The sequence below is a fragment of the Felis catus genome, chromosome F2, assembly GCF_018350175.1.
Source record: "Felis catus isolate Fca126 chromosome F2, F.catus_Fca126_mat1.0, whole genome shotgun sequence".
NCBI lineage: Eukaryota > Metazoa > Chordata > Mammalia > Carnivora > Felidae > Felis > Felis catus.
In genome coordinates, this window is record NC_058385.1 from 60,685,902 (window position 1) to 60,704,897 (window position 18,996).

The window sequence follows — 18,996 nt, forward strand, 5'->3', positions numbered from 1 at the left end:
TATGGTTAGGGAGACATGGAAAGATAGACTAGAAAAGTAGGTTGAGCTTGGACACCAGGTGTCCTTAAAAGTCAGACCAAGAAGTTTGGGTTTTGTCCCACATTCTACCTTATCCAGTAAAATGGGGCACCTTGTCTTCAGTTCTTATAAAAAATGTTTTAACTCAAAGTACATTTTCCTAATAAACCCAGAGACAATCATGAAAAAAACATCTGTTTTTCCCTTCAGAGTGTTCAAGAGCAAATCCCAGTTTGATTTTATATTCAGAAGCTTGTTCAGCCCTAATGTAAAAAATACATAATGGGACTCAAGTGGTACATAAAACTATTTCAAAGAAATTTTAATTAAAAACAATGTTTAATGAAGCCCCTTCTTAACCCTAAAGACACCAAAGGTAAGTGAATTCTTAGGCTTTTTCCCACTTCCTTTTTCTAAGATACAGGCTTTTCTAAGACAGTAAATATGAATATCATGCTAATTTAATCTAATTGGTAAGGTCATTCAGAGTGGGTGAAACCTCTGAATTATTCAACATGTTTAAAGTTATCTTAATACTTTTCAGAACAATACAAATCATAGATTAACAAAGTGTTTGCCAGGTAGACATCTTAATGAACAGATAATCACTGGTAATTTTGCCTTAATGAGTTCTACGTAAATATATTCTGTTAAAATGGGAACAAATGGGAAAAGATCTTTTTCCCTTTAAATACAATCATGCAACCAATTAGTCAGTATTAGGCACAAAAATGAATGAGAGAGACTCCCTGCCTTCTGGTAGCTCACCGTCTAATGTAGGCCAATGATGGCAATAAGCTTCAGGATGCTACAATAGAAGTAAAACCAGAGTCCTGTCAAAGCACCTAACGGACAGTCCCCTTCGTTCTTTGTATTATTGCTTTTTTAAATAAACCCAAATTTTAACAATGGCAGAGGGTGATGCTACCATTCCATCTCACAAAGATTTAATTCCACTCTCATCAACTCCAAACCAGTGGATTCCAAACACCTTACACTCTGCACACATCAAACTCATCTTCTTCTCAAATTTTATCAGTAGACACACTGTGTTTGCTCCCAACTTATTTCTTTGCTCTTTTCTTACTTGAAACCTCAACTTTGAAATTTGGGGGGAAACTAAATGTCTGTTTACAGGTCATGAGGTTGACAGCTTCTTGATGATGAGGTTTGCAGCTTGAGTCTTCTCTAATTCTCTAGACCCTCGGACAAGTTAATAGAAAGTGAGAAAGAAAGGAAATGAGTGAGTGAATGAGTGAATGAATGAGTGAATATGTGAATGAGGGTTTGAGTAAGTGAATGCTTTAAGGAAAAAGGGCTTTGTCCAGAGAAGAGTCATTTAGTTGAGGAAATGTCATATAATAAGAATCATAACCATAAGAGATAATCATCGAGTGCTCACTGTGTGTTATGTTTTATTCTGAGCCCTGTGTGTTTGCTCATTTAATCTTCATTATACAAACGATTGTCTTTATTTTACAAATAAGAAAAATGGGCACAGAGAGGTTACATAACATCAGGAGCTGGACCATATGTGAGAGTTCTTCACTTGGGTACATGACCCCATAGGGGTTTTAGGGAAACTGCACCTAAATTTGTATGTTAATTTTTATATATTTTTCTGAGAATGATCATACTTTATTTTGTATATTTTTCTGAAGAGAAGAATAATATCTTATTTTGTGTATTTTTTCAGGGGAGAAGGATCATACTGTGACATGCCCTCTCCCAAAATGTTAAGATACTTTACACATTTCAGTCTCAACTTAGATATTAATGTTTGAGGAATGAAGTAGTCACTGCACTAAATTAATTATAAATCTAGCACTGATATTTATTTATTTATTTATTTATTTATTTATTTATTTAAGCATTAATATTTTAAAATAAGGATTTCTTATACTCCAACTCAATTTCCTCCAGGTTTTCTCTTAAAAATAAATGAACGAGCAAAAAGATCCTTAGAGAAACAAATTCCGCCAAACTTCCGGAAATGTCCCATCTGACATTTCCATGAGAGAGAAGAACCAATAACAAAATCAGGAAAGCTCGACAGTGACCATCTGTTTGCCATCCCGGCAGCATTTTCTCAGGTGTCCTTCAAGTCTTGGACACCCACCTGCCTGGAAACTGTCTCCCTCCTTGCTGCCCTAGCTCTCCTTCTGTCTCTGATTGTTCCTCTGTCTCCTTTGCTGGCTTCTCTTTGAACGGTGGGGAGTCCCCACATCTCATCCTTTCACCCTCTGCTGGCTCTTTTCTCATATTTTGTCAGAGCTCTCATCCAGGCTCATCACTTCGGCACAAGCCTCTCACCAAAAAATTCCCCAATCTTTGAAGGTCACTCATGACCTTTAACTAAAGGTTGGTTACACACTTTCAACTGCACCCCAGACATTTCCAATGGACATCCTAGCCCCATCTCAAATTCAACATATCTGAAACGGAACTCAGCATCTCCCCCATTAGACAAACTCACTTTATTGTCTTCTGGTTTGAAATCGTTTGTGTTTAAAATCAAGAAGATACTCAGTGGTTTTTCTCTCTCATTTCCCTATATCCAAGATCTATTTTTTACATTTGCCTCATCTGCTCCTTCTTTTCAATTCCTCCCACATCCATCCTAGCCCAGAACTTCCTCATGGCTTCTTCTTCCCAAATAGCTCTAGTCCCTTGGATTTGCAGGTCATTTTCTCCTTGCTAGTATGCCCTATGCGTCCTTTGGGACTCAAGTCCCATCTCTTCTATAAAGCTTTCTCTAAGAACTCTGCAATGCCACTTTCCTCCATGAAGTGAACAAATTACTTATTTGACACTATAAAAACTCAACAGTTTAGAAAATAATGCGATAACCTCGTATGACCCCTTATTTCACAGATGGGGAAACTGAACTAAAAAAAAATGTTCAGTGACTTGCCCAAGGTCATACCAATACCACTGATCTATCACAGAGAAGTTCTGGAACCAAGTACTCTACTCCTAGCTCAGGTTACAGTCTCCAAAACCAGGCTCTCAGCTACTTGGAGGGTGAAAGTATGCCTTTGACTTCTTTGCAGCCTCCTAAATGTCCAGCACAGAATTCCGTGCATAGTAGATGCTCAATTAATGAAAATAATATGGAAGGGGAGAGAGAGAGAAAGAGCGAGATTAAAAATGGGAGAGAGGATGAGAGAGAACAAAGAATGTCCAGCTAACCTGCAAAGCTAAGAAATCCACACAGATCCCCGGCTGCCTGAGCAGCCAGGACCCACTGCCCACACTAGCACTACCCTAAGAAGAGGAAAGCCAGCATCTGGATCACACCTGGAGACCACAGGAACACCATGTTCCAGCCACTAAGTTGCTGCCTGCCTTGACCCAGCACTGAGAGACTTTCCCAAACCTCTAGCTTGCTATGTGGTTGGTGACTCAAAACTGTTCCTGTTGTCCGAAGTATCATTTGTAAAGTGCTTTCTTGGAAGAGAAAATGTTTGGGACAGCTGGAAGGGGAGCTCCCTGTGCTAGAGCCACAAGGAGACTTGTTGTGTGCTGTGTGAGAACACAGGCTTCTTATTCTCCTCCCTCTTCCCCTGGGCTGTGTTTATTTAAAGTTCCCACCACCACCGTGGGGGTGCATGCCCAGGACTTCAGGCTAGGCCCTTGGAACCACCAGGGAGCAGGCCCAGTACTTAGTTGCAGGGACCGCAGTAGTCATGAGCCCGGGCCTCAGGGCCCAGGAATCAGGGAGTGTGGCCAGGACAGTGGGAGGCGATGGGAAAGAGTTGTTACTGTGTCTTTGGCAATCCTGTAATTATTGTTTGTTCTTATGATTTCTGTCTCTATTGCCATTTCTCTTGGTAAATCTGTTCCCACTTGTGTCTTCTACCCAAAGACCTTAAAAAAAAAATAGATTAGATAGCTGGGTTGACTCCTCAAAGAAGCTTAGGAGATTTGAGGGGTTTGTTTTCCAGCAGTAGCTCTGGAGAGGGCTGAAGGGAAGACAGATGCCTCTAGGGAAGGCTTGCACTCATCAGCAAGACAAAGACAACAGGTGGGCTGTCCCACCCTACCTTCCGCTCCTGCTCCTTTCGCTCAGCTAGTAACACCCAGTGGATTTACTAGCACAGCTATCCCACAGACAAAGAGATATCCAAATGCACTCGGAATCCTCCCCCGCTACCTTCTACACACTAACTTCTGCTCAATCAAAAAATGAGGAGGAGGACAGAATGGGGCCCAGAGCCTTATTCCTCCCAGCAAAAGGGCCCAAGAATTCTACCTCAAACATCCTAGGCCAAAGGGTAAACCAACAAAGATGTCCGTGACTTACAAGAAGAAGCCAGACTATTCTTTCCCTGTCAGAGTCTTATGCATATACACAAATCATAGCGTAAATTTATCAAATCCTCACCTGGTTTCCGTCTTGGGGCACCTTTGTTTGCCAGCGGCAAACATTATTGAGGCTGGGTTTTACTTTAATCTTTCCTTTTTTCTGTTCCCCCAGAGAATCTCCAAAGGCAAGCAGGATTAAAGCTTTTTAAGAGTTAGGAAAATTGCCTTAATAATGACCATAGTGTGCTTTAAGAGTAGGAAGAGAGAAAGAAGCATGGTTAGATCTACAAAGATGATATGATTCCACAGCGGTGAGCAGATATTCAGTTACATCCATGTTCTGCCTCAGCTCTTCCTCGCCAATTTAAAGCAAAATTCTATTTTTCAGTTCTTACCCTACCAGTGGCTGGTGAGACATTGGGTATTTATAAAAAGAGGAGGACTCTCATTAAAGATAATTACTAGGTATTTGCAAACTTAGCACCGATTTTATTTTTCCTATTGAGACTTAATATAATGAATATATCCTTATAAATAGCTTTTTTTTTTTTTAAAGCTGAGTTCTTTCCTTGAAATAAAGTCCTAGGGTCAATATTTCTGGGTCAAGGAGTAGGAATGTTTTTATGGTTCCTGATACATATATGTAGAGAGAGGTCTCCTTACACTGCTTTCTGAAAGAGTTGTACCGAAGAACAATACCACCAACCCCATCTGAGCTTATTCATTTTTCTAGCAGGTCACCAGCACTGACCATTACCAGTTGATATTAAATGGTATCTCAGTTGCAAGGTATTATTTTATAGCCTTGTCTAATATCTAATGGAAACAGATTCCCCACCTTACCCGATCTTCTTGCTCAAAGCTGTCTCTGGTTGTATGTACCATTATTTTTCCAGATTAGTTTTTGGGAAAAGTTTGGTAAATTCTAGGGCAAGAATCCTAGAATTATTTTTATTGGAATTGTGTATCTATACATTAAAATTAAGATCCATGAATTAACTTTAAAAATAAACATATAGAAACATTTTGTGTTTCCATTCAAAAACAACATCCATTTATTCTGCTGATATTTTTTCCTACCACTCCCCTTATCATGTCGCCATGATAAGCCATGTTGACAGCTATAAGGCTGTAACCGAGAAAGTCTGTGCTCTCCAATACATGTGCTTCTCCTCTCCTTTCTGGACTTTTCCAGGAAGACTACACACCCAGTGTCCTTGCAGCTATGAACAGTGGAATATAGGAGAAAAGTGTGCCCCACAGGCTGACCTCTAACCCACTCACTTCCCTCCTCTCCCAGCCAGAGCAGAGGATTGGGGATGGACATCAGAAACCCTGGAAGTTGGCAGAAAAACTGACTAGAAGCCCAGTTCCCTAATCACCACGGAAAGGACCAACCTCCCAATACTCTGTTGGATCAAGATATGGAGGAAATAAAATTTTTATTGTGTCAACCCATTGAGATTTGGAGATTGTTTGGTACAGCAAGAAACTTACTCTGAGACAACTGAGAGACTTCCTACCTTCCAAGCTGAAGACTCAAATTTAATTAAAGACTGTATTAGCCAGGGTTCTCCTGAGAAACAAAACCAATAGGACATATACAAAGAGAATGAGATTTAAGGAATTGGCTCACACAACTGTGGGGCTGACAAAGCCAAAATCTGTAAGGCAGGCCAGCAAGGTGGAAATTGAGGTAAAAGTTGATACTGCTGTCTTGAGGCAGAACTTTTCCTTCTCAATCTTTGCTCCAAGGCTTTCAACTAATTGAATGAGGCCCATCCAATTAGAGAGTAATCTTTGTTTTACTCAAAGTCTATTGATTATAAATGTTAATCATATCTAAAAAGCACTTGCACAGCAATTTCTAGACTGGCTAAACAACCAGGCAAATAACTTCTTATTTGACTGAATAAGTAGATGTTATAACCAAGCCAAGTTGGCATATGAAATTAGCCATCATAGGAACCAAAGCAGTAATATTTCTTTTTTTTTTTTTTCAACGTTTATTTATTTTTGGGACAGAGAGAGACAGAGCATGAACGGGGGAGGGGCAGAGAGAGAGGGAGACACAGAATCGGAAGCAGGCTCCAGGCTCTGAGCCATCAGCCCAGAGCCTGACGCGGGGCTCGAACTCACGGACCGTGAGATCGTGACCTGGCTGAAGTCGGACGCTTAACCGACTGCGCCACCCAGGCGCCCCTAAAGCAGTAATATTTTTTTTAAAAAATAAAGAAAAGAAAGAAAGAAAGAAAGAAAGAAAGAAAGAAAGAATTAAACAAAGAAAAGAAAGGAAAAGAAAAGAAAAGAAAAGAAAAGAAAAGAAAAGAAAAGAAAAGAAAAGAAAAGAAAAGAAAAGAAAAGAAAAGAAAAGAAATTAGAGGCATCACAGTGTAATAAAAACAATATGGAGTTTGCATGTAGGCAGACCTATTTGAGCCACAAGTTCTTATAATTGGCATGTCCTTCATGCTCTTGTCTGTAAAATAGGGATAATATAATACATGGCAAGTTTGTGGCAAAAATGAAAGGACACCAGGTATGTAAAGCTCACAGCACAATGCTGGTCACATGAGATCAATGGTTTCCTTCCCCTCCATTCAAAGGGAAGTGGCACCCTGTCTTTCAACAGTTGCCTCAGGATAGCTGTGCTCCTTAGTCCTCCACGGCCCATTCTTCAGAGGTGATTCATTGGAATTTCCAACCACTTAGTACACTTAGTCCATTTTGGCTACTAAAGCTATTTCATTATAACATGGAGAATCACAACAATTCAAGAGCAGGAAATCTATTTCCAGGTACAAAAATTACCAGGGACAGTAAAATTAATGAGATCTTTAACTTGACCAGCTTACCAAAAATGTATGTAATTCATTTCAAAAGTCCACTCTGTTTTATCCACTTTCCACCTGAATTAGATTCCTAGGACCTCCATAACAAAGTACCACAGACTGGCTGGCTTAAATCACAGAAATTCATTTTCTCACAATTCTGGAAACTAGAAGTCTGAGTCAAGGTTGGTTTCTTCTGAGGCCCCCAGCTTGTGGATGGTCGTCTCTCCCTGTGTCTTCACATAGTCCCTATCTGTGTGTGGCTGTCCTCTGATATCTTCTCAGGAGAAGACCAGTTGTGGTCTCCTCATTTTAATTCAATGACAGTTTTTAAAGACCCTCTCAAAATATAGTCACATTCTGGGAGTCTAGGGGTTAAGATGTCAACATATAATTTGGGGGTACGTAATTCAGCCCATAACACCACCTAACTTACCCACTACCTCCCCACCAACCACCCTCAGTGATACACATAAACTACTCAGACTGTTCTTACCCCATTGCCACACACACACACACACACACACACACACACACACACTCTGTGATCAATGTTCCACATCACAAAATCAGAGCACAGACTTTGGCCTTGGAACTGAGCCATCTAGGGATTGAATTAGTGACCTTGTTAGCAGGATTTGCTAACTACCCACAAATGGAAAGGTACCATATTGCAAAATAATCACAATGGGTCAGGGTATTTCTCCTAGCCCACTTATCTAGGGATGCCAACCATATTGCATTTTACTAGAAATAACCAATACCTAAATTAAATGGTCCGGAGTGCATGAACTATATCAATAATGAACATGCATTTTCGATGAAAGAATCATAAGCATTTAATTATCCCAAAAAGAAAAAGAAAAAGCATCCCAAGACTCTGTGAACAAAGAGACAGACACCACTCTGCATTTTGAACAGGTTTCTAAATCAAAAAGGGCAGTAAATCATGTTACTTATCATTTAAAAATAACTAGGTTTTAAGAAATGAAATTAGACAAGTGATTAATGCGTCAACTTCAGCCAGAGTTCCTTTGATAGTTGGAAGAAAATAAAAGCCAGCCAAGAAATAAACATTTCAAATTCAGGTGCTTTGCAATCTGTGCTCCAAATGTTTCCCCTAAGCTTGTGAAGAGGTGGCTTGCTCTGCATACACAGCAGCCAGATTGCTGGCTCAAGTCAATTATCTTCAAAATAAGAACATTGGCACAAAAGAGAAGCTATAGTTGAAATGGTCAAAAGTCCACTTGAGAGAAACAGTCTTGATAGGCAAAGGGCAGGGGCGGAGGCAATGCCACTGGCTACAGGAGAGGGGGTTGTCAAGGTGTTCTTGAGAGATGTTTGGGTTTTTTACCTATAAATTTCCATTTATATTGGGAATCTAAAGATGGGTAGAGTCTTCCGTATTGAATTGAAAGATTCCCATGATAGAGTTAAAAAAAAAATGTAGGTAACAGGATATTGTGCTCGAGGAAAGACAGAGTTCATTGCAGGTTAGAGTACACACTCTAGGAACCCCACTATTAGGTTCAAATCCCAGCTCTGCCCCTCACTAACCATGTGACCTTGGGCACTTTCACTCTGCATGCCTCAGTTTGTCCATCTACAAAGTGGAAATAATATAAACAGTACCTACCTCACTGGGCTGTTACAAGAATTGAGTTAACACATAGAGTACAAAGAATAGTGATTCTATAGAATTATATAGTGCTATAGAAGTATAAAATCTCATTATAGTATGGTTTTTTTAATGTTGTAAAATAAGCTGAAAATAAAACTTATTTTAATAGTAATGTGTGTATTCCCAGGCCAGGGCAAGCATGAGACAATGACATAGAACAGAATTCATCTCAGGAACAAAATTTAAGGGACACCAAAAAATTCAGTAACTAACACAGATAATATTTCAATGTAATGTTTGAAAAATCAAAGTAATGCAAAAAAATCCATGATGAACAAAACACCAACATTTTAAATAAAGAAAAGATCAATATTGTTTGTTTGTTTGTTTGTTTTGCCTCAGACTTCAGTATAGTTAGGCATGGGGTACATTCATTTATATTATGGTAAAGTATTTGAAAGGTTATACCCCAAACTTTGATTTGTGGAGTAAGAAATTATGTGGAATTTCATTTTTTAAATATTTTTGTATGTTTTTCTTTTTTCTTTTTTAATTTTATTTTAGAGAACAGGTGAGCACATGTGAATGGGGGAGAGGGGCAGAGGGAGGTAGGGAGAAGGAAAGAGAGGCAGACAGAAAGAGAAAGAAAGACAGAGAGAGAGAATCTTAATCAGGATCCACACTCAGCACACAGCCCAATCCGAGACTCAATCCCATGACCCCAGGATCATGACCTGAGCAGAAATCAAGAGTCAGAAGCTCAACCAGCTAAGCCACCCAGGCACCTCAGATATTTTTGTGTATTTTTATTTTTCTACCATGAAAACATATATAATAAAATAAGTGAGGATTTCCAAAGTTTCTTTCTTAATGAAACCTTGAAAGGAAAACACAGGATAAAGCTCAAGTACATCTAGGCAGTGGACTAATAAAAAGGAACGAGGCCACACAGCCCACAGAGAATCCTCTGGCAAACCATCTCCCTGCACTGCAGAACTTGCTACTTTGTTCTTTAAATCTACAAAAGGCAACAAGAAAGAAGAAATTGGGAATATAAGAAATAAGAGTAAAATTCACTTAACCTTTCTGGGCCTCATTTTCCCCCTGTGTGAAAGGAAGGAATTAGTGGAAACCCCTCCAGCAGCATTGCTTTACTATCGAACCAGTGTCTCCCTTGGTGACACTCCCCTGGAGTGAAGATTCTTCCATTGTCCTGTTTCCAAGGGAAACCCAGGCCTTGGACCTGCTGTCCTGCTCCGTCTCACCAATCCCCGAAGCCAGAGGGCCCTGCAGCGCCCTTGTTGTGAACTGTTGGCAGAGGCGAGGCTGGACACATGCTTCCAGATGCAAAGACCGGGTGATGGATCTTGGTTCCATCCATACCCCAGGTGCCAGAGTTTGAAATTCTTCCCGAACCTTCTGATTCTATTCCCTCATCAGTAAATGGGAAGTAGTAATACTCATTTCACAGGGTAGCCATGAAGGTCAAATGAGAGAACATATGTATTCAATACATGGTGGGCCCTCAATAAAAGTAATTTCCTCTTCGCCTTTCCCCATGGGTCAAATCTGTTAAAATATTTCAATTCAAAGGCTCTTTGCTATTAGAAGGAAGTAGTGGCATATCCATACCCAGAAGCAAGCGAGATTTCGAGATTTTGCTTTGCAGAACGGTTGTGTAAAAGATTTCCCTCCTGATCACATTTCTTTTGAACAAATGTTAAAATTCTTTGACATTTAATGAACACACTGATGATCTGAGAAGGTGACCCAGGAGCCTGCTGGTAACAGAAGGTGGGCAGTGATTAATAATTTGCTGTACTTAATCCCTAAAGCAGATCAATAGAATTGAGATAGTCAAAAGTTGATAGTAATGTCTTTTTTTTTTTTTTCTTGTTGGACCATTTCCAGGGAAGAGAAGACACAATGCTTTCCTAATATAGGTTAACCTTCAAGAAAAATTTATAAATTGAAATAACACCAGAAAAATGGGATGGGACCATGGGTTATGAAACAGTATAGAAGTTCTTTTCAAAGACCATCAATATATCACATCATACTGAAAACAAAGTTAAGCATAAACCAGTAATCTCTCCACATATAAGCGGTCCATTTCCTCTCAATTTTCTTGTTCCTTTTTAAGAGTATATATTTTTTAATTTTAATAATATCTATTAAGTTCTTCAACAAAAATTAAAGGCAAAAATGTTGCATAATCAATCCCTCTATGTAGGTAGCCCTTGCTGAGATTTGAACAATAAAATAAAGCAATGCTTCCACATGGTCAGAATATTAAACATAGAAAGAAAAGTAAAACAGGTGTTTACCCTCAACCACACTCCAAGCTCATCCAGTTTTTTACCCCCAAAGTAAGTCTGCTTCAGAGTTTCTTGCAGAGCTTTACAGAAAAAATTGTCAATGCATATACCAGCCTTATGTAGCTTTCCAAATTACACATAAGACAATATACTATTCGTAAGATTATCTATCTTTTCCACGTATGTTATGGGTGAATTATGTCCCCTAAAACTCCTATGTTGAAGCCCCAACTCCTAGTACCTCAGAAGGTGACTGTATTTGGAGGGTCACCAGAGTGGTTCAGTCAGTTAAGTATCCGACTCCAATTCAGGTCATGATCTCACAGTTCGTGGGCTCAAGCCCCACATCGGGCTCTGTGCTGACAGCTCAGATCCTGGAGCTTCCTTCGGATTCTCTCTGTCTCTCTGTCTCTCTCTCTCTCTCTGCCCCTCCCCTGCCCGCACTGTGTGTCTCTCTCTCTCTCTCTCTCTTTCTCTCACAATAAATAGACATAAAAAAAAAAACCACGCACACAAAAACCTTTTTAAAAAGAGAGAGAGAGAAAAAAAAAAAAAGAATGTGACTGTATTTGGAGGTAATGGCCTTTAAAGAGGTAATTAAGGTAAAAAGAGGCCTTAGTGTTGCCCCTAATCCAATGTGACTGCTGTCCTTATCAGAAGAGAGAATTAAGATGTGGGAAGGACACCAGGGGCACACACGCACAGGGATACCATGTGAAGAAGCAGCCAAAGGGTGGCCATCTGCAAGTAAAGGAGAGGTCTCTAGGACTTCCAGGCTCCAGAACTGTGAGGACATTGATTTCTGTTGTTTCCACCCCCCAGTGTGCAGTATCTTGTTATGGTAGCCTTAACAAACGAATAGAACGTATCGGTATATGTTTGTGATATGTCCGTATCAGTGCTCCCACATCCACATTCCATCAAATCATCACGATTTCTTTAAACCCTGCCCTATTGGTTGACATTTACATCGACTCCAGGCTTTTGACTAACTCACACCAAAGCTGCAGTGAATATCCTTGCACTCTCTTGGCATAATTTTGTAAGCATATCTATAAAGCAAATTTCCAGAAGTTGATTTGCTGGCTCAATGTATAAATGCACACATACTTAATTTTAATACTTACTGTCAAATTGCCTTTCAAAAGTTTCCACTTCCACCCAAGGTGTGTACAGATGTCATTTTCCCCAAACTCTTGCCAACAATAGATGTATCAATATATCAAGCTTTCAAATTTTTATCATTCCAATGGCTAAAAATTAGTGTATCATTCTGGTTTGTACCTATGAACAGCCTGAGCATCTTAGAGCTCAGACTCAGAGGCCAGCTCCTGAGCTTGAATTCTGGTGCTGCCATTCCCGAGCTGTGTGACCCTGGCAAAGTTGCCTAGCTTGTCTATACATCAGGTTCCTCTTCTGCCAAATAAGGTAATAATAGAACCTACATCGCCATAGAGGTCTTAAAAGTATATCATGAGTAAAGAGATGCCAAATTCTTAGAACAACATTTAGGATACAATAATCTCCAAATTAATTATCATTAATGTTGTTAAAAACATAATAGTGCCTATGTACTGATTATTTGTATTACTGTTTCTGTGAATGCCCTGTGTTATGGACTGAATGTTTGTGTCTCCCCAGAATTCATATGTTGAAGCATTAATCCTGAGTGTGGCTGAATTTGAGCTGAGGCCTCTAAAGGAATAACTAAGGTTACATGAGGTCATAAGGGTGGAGCCCTGGTCCAACAGGATTAGTGTCTTTATAAGAGAGACTAGAAAGATGGCTCTCTCTCTCTCTCCCTGCACTCATGCAAAGAAGAGGTAGAAAGAACACACATCAAGACGTGTAGCCACCTGCAAGCCAAGAGAAGAGGCCTCAGAATTAAACCACCCCTGCAGGCACCTTGACCCTGGACTTCCCAGCCTCCTGAACTATGAGCAATAAATTTCTGCTGTTTAAGCCACGAGGTCTGTGGTGGTTTGTTATGGCAGCCCTAGCAAATGATTATATCCTATTTGCATCTTTTATTCCCTTTCTATCCAACTAGTTTTTTTCTTATTGATTTCTATGAGTTCCCCTGACCCCTCCCACGTTCACTGGATTTATAAGGATAGACGTGCTGATTACAGGATGCTGATGGTGCATGGTATTGGCTTCCATGTGGATCTCCCAACCAGGAGCTGAGCTGGATGTAGTAGAGAAGGACCTACAACCACTGTAGACAGAACGGGAATTGGGAAGAGCTTGAGGTAACATTTCAAGGCTAACCAGTCGAGATTTCAGGATGCGTGTTGTAAGTTCTGGTCCTCAACACCAGCACAAGTATGACATTCCACAGTCTCCTCCAAAGACTAAGAACAAGAACCAGGGAACCTTCCCTTGACTTTGGATTTTCTTATACATCTCCTCTATTAAAAATATGGAGGGTATCAGTTACTTCCCACCCTTGTTCATTTCCACATCAAAGTCTTGGTATTGAAATGTACTTTTTTTCAAATTTAAATCCAAAATGGTAATTTAATGCAGAGCAATTATAAGTAACAGATGCTGCAAGGTTTGCACTTTTTTGCTTCCACAAGAAATATACACATTGGATCCAACTTTTTGGATATGATATCCAAACTAAGTTAGAGGCTGGAAATGAGAGATTGCTAAATTTAAACCCAAGTATATTAGCTTTAGAATTGGAAAGTATGGGGAAATTGGGAAACCAGACACATAAAAACTGCACTCCATTTGACAGACAGCCCCACTTGACCGGCACATTGGACTCCAAAGGTAAGACAATGGGGCATCATGGTAGAGGCGTAAACTTCAGAATTCAAGTGCCGTGGATCTGAAATGCAGGCTTCACTCACCATATGATCTTGACCAGGGTAACTTACTCTCTAACATTCAGTTTCCTCAGCTACAACATAAGAATAATGTTACCTACCTTACCGAGTTGTAATAAGTCAGGGACTGGAAAGTGCTCAGCTCCATGCGTGACATGTGCTAAGAGTTCTGCAAATGACTTAATACCTCTAAGGCTTTCAGTATCTGAACACTTCACTTCTAAGTTTTTCGTGATCCAGCCAATCCAGTTCCAACCAATCAACTGTGAAATGCTTACTGAGTTCTAAGTGCCCTACCCATAGCAGGAGTAAACGAGAAAAAGAAGACCTTCAAAAAACATCCAGCCTCCCTAAAGAAGTCGAATGTGTACATATGAAATAGTGAACAATACAAGGCAGGGAAAAGCAAGTAAGTCAGACCATTCAGTGCGACTGGAGCCCGAGCCTGGAAATGTTTGGGTGGAGTAGGAAAGAGAGTACTTTCAAATGGTCAAAGTGGAAGTCAGTCAGCAGTTCAGCATTGCAAAGAGCTAACCATGGCCAGCCACTCGTTGACCATCTTCATGACCACAAAGCAGGGCTCCTTCCTCAGAGAGGGCATCCCAGGCACAGAGTGTAGCATTGCCGACTCAGCCCAGTTAAGTCCCTCAAGTTTTCTCTTGCTTGTGGCCTTGAGAGAGGGGGGTAGAAATTCCTTTTCTCTGAAGTACTTCATTGATAGATTTCCTGTGGCATTACTGTATGGTGTCATTCACTGTTCCTATGCATGTCTCCCTGACTAGTGATAAGTCTCACAGGGACAAGGAAGCTGCTTTCTTTTCTTTGACACCATCCCCCCCCATCCCCCGCCATAGCCAGGAGTCCTGGGCTCTCAGTAACTGTCACCTCCATGACCAATGACTAAAATAAAAACATGAATGAATGGAGTTCATATATTCTCCTGTATCTTTCTCTCTCTCTCTTTTTTAAGGTTATTTATTTACTTGAGAGAGAGAGCACCGAAGAGGGGCAGAGAGAGAGAGACACAGAGAGAGAGAATCCCAGGAAAGTTCCACACTCTCGGTGTGGAACCCGATGTGGAGCTCTAAGCCACAAAACTGCAAGATCATGACCCAAACCAAAATCCAGAGTCAGATGCTTAACCGATGACTGAGTCAACTCAAGTGCCCCCTTTTTCATGTATCTTATGTCAAAGAGCAGGACAGGTAGAAACAAGGCAAAATGAGAAGTGAGGAAATACAAACCAAAAACCAGCTCATGAGAAATGTGGACAGTGCTGACCAGGAATCTTTACAATGAGATTTCTATCACATCCTATATTCTTCATTTTCTCCATGGTTCTAGTTCCTGGCAATGAAGTTGCAAGAAGCAAAAGAGTATTCAGTTCAAAAAAAATGGAATTATGTTTTCAAAGGAAGCGGCAGAAGGCAGGAAGGGTGTTTTGGGTATCATTGCTACACAACAAGATGCCCCAAAACTTAGTGGTTTAAAATAGCAGTGTCTTCTCCCTCATATTTCTGTGGGTTGACTGGCCACGTTTGGGCCCATCTAGTTTGGGGGTTTCTATGTGGATGCACCCAAAGGACAGCTGGGTCTGGGGTCATCTGACGGCTCACCAGGGCTACCTCTCTGAGACGGCTCCTTCACACAGATGCCTTCCTCCCTGGTCTCCCCACATGGGTTTCTCACGACCTGGTGGTCACAGAGGAGTCTCCCAGTGTTCATGTTAGCTGGCCTCTGAGAGTGGAGGCTACCAGGACATGAAAAGGGCTATGGAAATGCCAGGGTCACTTCCACCACATTCTACTGGGCAAAGCAGTAATGGGGCTCAAGGGAGTATAGAAATGGACTCCACTTGTGATCAGGAGTAGCAAGCTCACATTTTAGAAGAACATGCAGAATGAAGATATGCCTGCAATCAATTTTGGAAAATACAACCGGCCACTGTTTACTGTTGTCCTCACTGATGCTGCTATCATTGTTCTTAAGAACCCCTGCTTGGCCAAACTAATGTGAGAAAATGCAGAAAACTCCTCAGGCCCCAAATCCCATTTCCAGGGTGTTTGATGGCTAAATGGCAGTGAGACACAGATGTTCCCTGAGACAAAGCCTCTCCCATGGGCTCTCGGTGCTCCTAACCAAGCCCTTCAGTAGCTGATGAAGTTCCTCTGTGTATATTAGACAGAGGTGCCCTTTCTTCCAGGTAGATGCTTGTAGGAGAGGAGAACTTTTCCCTTTTTCCCTTCTAGTTTCCTTGACTGGTCTAGTATTAAGTTGACATAAGACAGATTAATAGGAGAAAAACAAATTTCATATATGCAGGAGCCCCAAAGACAGGCAGTTGAGACTTCTATGCCATCCTGAGCCCAGGAGAAAGGGGCAGAGGTTTGAGGTGCCAAAGGGGAGGAAGATAATTCATAGGAAGATGAGAAGAGCAAATGTTTGATAGACAAATGTTTGCGGTGCCATGAAGATAAGTCTTTATGGTAAAAAGTTACTTTGGCATTAGCTCTCTCCTGGTGCAGTTCCCGTATCTAAATTCCTTCAAGACAGTTAAGCTCCTTGCACGCTTTTTTTTTTTTGTAGTTTTATGGTTTTATTAACACAAATACAATGTGCACATAAGCTGTCTATTCGTTTTCCTTGCTGCGCAGCCTGGCGTTGGGATTGGTGACTCTGAGGGCCAGCTGGGCTGCTCGTTCCACAACGGCTTTGCGGTTCCTGGAGGAGACACCGTGAGCACTGTCTACACAGCAAGATCTGTTGCACGTCAGCAGTACTTCAAGCTCCTCGACCTTGTGGACTAGGAACTTTTCGGAAGCCACTGGGCAGCATGTGCTTTGTTTTCTTGTTGCTCCCATAACCAACGTTGGGCATCAAGATCTGGCCCTTGAATCTTCTTCGCGCCCTATTGTCAGTGCCTCTGGGTTTCCACCAGTTGCACTTAATTTTGACATAGCGGTCTGACTGGTGCCAGATGAACTTCTTGGTCCTGTTTCTAACGATCTTGGGCTTCACCAGAGGTCTGAGGTCAGCCATGATGCCCAGTGACGGATAGCTGCTGCCTCCGCAGGAGTGCTGAGGAAGCCCTTGCTTGCTTGTCATCTCATTCATTCCCACGTGACCTATGAGGCGGGCACTAACAGTAATAATATCAAAAACAACAGCAAGTAGTCATGCAGCACTTACTGTGTGCCAGGCACTACTGGGGAAGGAAGGTAAACAGCTCTTCCTGAGTCTGTTGGGCCTGAATTGTCTTCAGCTCAAAAGAATCCACATGCCAAAGGGGCATACTTTGGGGTCGTGTATTCTGTTTCCCCTAGATGCACACCTTGGGAAGGCAATAGAAACTGTCCCAGCTGGCAGCCTGCTTTGGACACACCCACAAGTGCTTGCAGCTTCAAGGCCTTCTGGGAAAAACGGATAACTGAGTGAATGAATGAGCAAGAAATATCTTGCTTTCTTTTCAAGATGGCAGCCTGTGGAGTAGCTATGGAAGAGCAACAGGGCAACTGGATCAGAAGAAAGGATCCCCAAAGGCACTCAGCTCCCGCATGGGCAGCTGAAATCCGTGCCTTGAGGTGACAGTGAGGAGGAGTGACGAAGCATTTGCAGCTGAACAGAATGCAATTCTATTACAGCCAGGAAACTGGAGCTGGTGGCAACTAGCTAATCTAGGAAAATAAAAGTAGAAGGGACCATGTTATTTATAACCTTAGTGAGGCAACACGGCCAAAAAAATATTGTCTAAAGTATTACCAAAGAACATAATTTTTCAGATACATAGTTACTTTTTCAGAAACATATAACTCACTAGGGTGATTTTAAAACACTGCCCTTTGCAACCATAAATTACCATTTGTGGGTGTTTGACTTATCTGTCCGCTTATTAAATCAGGTTTCCCCCCCCACACTTCTTGCCGCAAGTTACAGCTATCAGTTTATGATTAAACTTTGGCAGGGTGTTAGCTCTGTCTCTGTGGTGGCTCAGAAAACTAACCAGCTGCAAGTAGAAATTTTCAGATCGCATGCCTTTAAAATTCCTTTTCATATAAACAAAAATTAATTATATATATATATGTGTGTGTGTGTGTGTGTGTGTATATACATATATGTGTGTGTATATATATATGTGTGTGTGTGTGTGTGTGTGTGTGTGTATATATATATATATATATATATATATATATATATATATATATGCATATGTATATCCCCCTGCTCCAGTTATCAAAAACTTGGGTGACCATTCATTCGAAATGCCACAGCAGCCTCTATCCAGGCTCTTCCACAGCCACTATGGTCTCCAGCCCCCCAAAAAAGAATAACTTAAGCAGAAAATGTGCCTTCCATAGAATCCATGGAGTATCAGTTTGCATCAGGTGAAGCAAAACCAGAATCCCCCAAGCCTCACGGATTTGGAAATCTACCAAGTCACTTCACTCTACCCACCCAGTACTTCTAGGTATGTAAAAATGTAAATATTTTATTCTATAGTTTATATGGGGTGTTTTATAGAGCAGAGAAATCAGAACACCCCTAACGTGACACCATAAACCCACCATGCTCTAATATCGCGCGGCCGTATTCCTCTCGTTTATTCCCCTTATCAGTGATTAAGGGCAGCTCCTACATGCTTGAAAGCTTTTGACATTCCTCACAGAAGATGCTGGAGAAAACTGGGTCGTTAGAGTAAGTGTGTGAAAGTGCAAAACAAGCTTGAGAGCCCTCCCTCTCCTAAACTTGTAAACTTCACCTTGAGAAGTTCACACAGAGTTGAGTGCAGGCACCTCACATGCTCACAGCACTGTGTTGTTGTTACCCTAAGAAAAGCACTAGCTGAAATGCATCCCGTGCCAGGCGAGGTCCTACATGCTCTCTGTCTCATTGATTCTTACACAACCTATGCGGTAGGCACTAACAATAATAATATTCACGATACTAACAAATAGCCATGCAGTGTTTACTATGTGCCAGGCACTGTTCTAAGTGCCCCTTGTGAATCAACCAATGTAATACTTACAACAACCTGGCAAGGGAGGTATACTAATAGTTTTCACCAT

At 41.1% G+C, this 18,996-nt stretch overlaps 1 pseudogene; it reads right to left on the bottom strand.

Moving 5' to 3' along the window:
- Nucleotides 1-16,503: 16,503 nt before the first annotated feature.
- LOC101094984 lies at nucleotides 16,504-17,954 on the bottom strand (annotated as a pseudogene).
- Nucleotides 17,955-18,996: the final 1,042 nt, after the last annotated feature.